Genomic DNA, 2,500 nt, shown 5'->3' with positions numbered 1-2,500 from the left:
CACAAACACACGCAAAACACTCAAAACCAAACATATCTTAAACCATAACACACAAAAAAAAACACAAATCACTCAAAACACACTCAACAAAAACGCAGATTTCCCCACAAAACGCACTCAAACACGCAAACACAGGGCACCAAAACACGCAGAAAACACCCTGCTACCCACCTGCACCCAGTAGACACACGCAAACGCACGCAAAACACTCAAAACGCCAGGCTAATGAAATCTCAAAATCCACAGGGGAGGTTGGCAAAGAAATGTACATTGTCAACAGGGGTAGACTGCAGGTGGTGGCTGACAATGGGAAGACGATGTTGGCCACATTGAAAGCTGGCTCTTATTTTGGAGAGATTTCGATTCTCAACATGGGGACTGCAGGTGAGAGGGGGAGGAGGAGTGGTGGTTGGGTGTGTGTGTGTGTGTGTGTGTGTGTGTCGAGGGAGAGAGAGAGAGAGAGAGAGAGAGAGAGAGAGAGAGAGAGAGAGAGAGAGAGAGAGAGAGAGAGAGAGAGAGAGAGAGAGAGATTGATAGATAGATAGAGAGAGAGAGAGAGAGAGAGAGAGAGAGAGAGAGAGAGAGAGAGAGAGAGAGAGAGAGAGAGAGAGAGAGAGAGAGAGAGAGAGAGAGAGAGAGAAAGAGAAAGAAAGAGAGAAATAGAGAGAGAATTTAAAAGTAAGATTATTCAAACACTCTCTCTCTCTCTCTCTCTCTCTCTCTCTCTCTCTCTCTCTCTCTCTCTCTCTCTCTGACCTAACCTAACCTAACCTAACCGTCTTTCCCTCCTTTACTTCATCCAGATGGCTCTACAGCTGTCTCTTCTTTTTCTAAAGCTGAACTCTTCGCTCAAACCTTTGCTACCAACTCAACTTTGGATGATTCTGGGCATATTCCTCCTACTCCTCCACCCTCTGACTACTTCATCCCTAAAATTAAAATTCTTTATAAAGACGTTTTCCTGGCCCTCTCTGGCCTTGATTCTCGGAAGGCTTACGGTCCGGATGGAGTCCCTCCTGTTGTTCTCAAAAACTGTGCTTCCGAACTCGCTCACTGCCTGGTCAAACTCTTTCATCTGTGTCTCTCTACTTCTATTTATCCTTCTTGCTGGAAGTTTGCTCACATTCAACCTGTCCCTAAAAAAGGTGACCACTCCAATCCTTCTAACTACCGCCCTATAGCTTTGATTTCCTGCCTTTCTAAAGCCTTTGAGTCTATCCTTAATAGGAAGATAATGAGGCATCTATCAGCTCACAACCTTCTCTCTGATTGCCAGTATGGTTTCCGTAAAGGCAGATCTACTGGTGATCTTCTTACTTTCCTAACTGAATCTTGGTCATCCTCTTTAGGGACTTCGGTGAAACCTTTGCTGTCGGCCTTGACATATCGAAAGCCTTCGATAGAGTCTGGCACAAATCTTTAATTTCTAAACTACCCTCCTACGGATTCTATCCTTCTCTCTGTACCTTCATCTCCAGTTTCCTTTCCGATCGTTCTATTGCTGCTGTAGTAGACGGTCACTGTTCTTCCCTAAAACTATCAACAGTGGTGTTCCACAGGGTTCTGTCCTATCACCCACTCTCTTTCTATTATTCATCAATGATCTCCTAAATCTGACTCAATGCCCTATCCACTCCTATGCTGATGATACCACCCTGCATTATTCAACAGCGTTCAACAGACGCCCAACCCAACAACAATTAAATGACTCAAGGCGAGATGCTATAGGACGCCTAACTTCTGATCTTTCACTTGTTTCTGATTGGGGCAGAGAAAACCTGGTTTTGTTCAATGCCTCAAAACTCAATTTCTACAACTATCTACTCGACATAACCTTCCAGACAACTATCCTCTCTTCTTCAATAACACTCAACTTCCCTCTCCTCTACATTAAACACACTCGGTCTATCCTTCACTAAAAATCTAAACTGGAAATTTCACATCTCTACTCTTGCTAAATCAGCTTCCAAGAAGTTAGGTGTCCTATGGCGTCTTCGTCCATTTTTCTCTCCTCCCAGCTGCTTGCTCTGTACAAGGGCCTTATCCGCCCGTGTATGGAGTATGGCTCTCATGTCTGGGGGATCCACACACAGCTTTACTAAACAAGGTGGAATCTAAAGCTTTTCGTCTTATCAACTCTTCTCCTCTAACTGACTGTCTTGATTCTTTAAGTCACCGCCGCAATGTTGCATCTTTATCTGTCTTCTACCGCTGTTTTCATGCTGTCTGCTCTTCTGAACTTGCTAACTGCATGCCTTCCCCTCCTGCGGCCTCGCTGCACAAGACTCTCTACTTCTTCTCATCCCTATTCTGTCCATCTTCCTAATGCAAGAGTTAACCAGTATCTTCACTCCTTCATTCCCTACACTGGTAAACTCTGGAACTCTCTACCTGTGTCTGTATTTCCACCTGCCTATGACTTAAACTCTTTCAAAAGAGGAGTGTCAAGACACCTCTTACGTTAACTGGACCCTCCTTTTAGATTTTTCTGTTTTTTCTC

At 44.4% G+C, this 2,500-nt stretch overlaps 1 pseudogene; it reads left to right on the top strand.

Moving 5' to 3' along the window:
- Window positions 1–2,500, top strand: part of LOC123503460 — a 16,558-nt pseudogene that overhangs the window by 8,041 nt on the left and 6,017 nt on the right.

The sequence above is a fragment of the Portunus trituberculatus genome, chromosome 2 (assembly GCF_017591435.1).
Source record: "Portunus trituberculatus isolate SZX2019 chromosome 2, ASM1759143v1, whole genome shotgun sequence".
Taxonomy (NCBI): domain Eukaryota; kingdom Metazoa; phylum Arthropoda; class Malacostraca; order Decapoda; family Portunidae; genus Portunus; species Portunus trituberculatus.
Note: the sequence above shows the minus strand (reverse complement) of the source record. Positions and strands in the feature narration are given on the sequence as shown.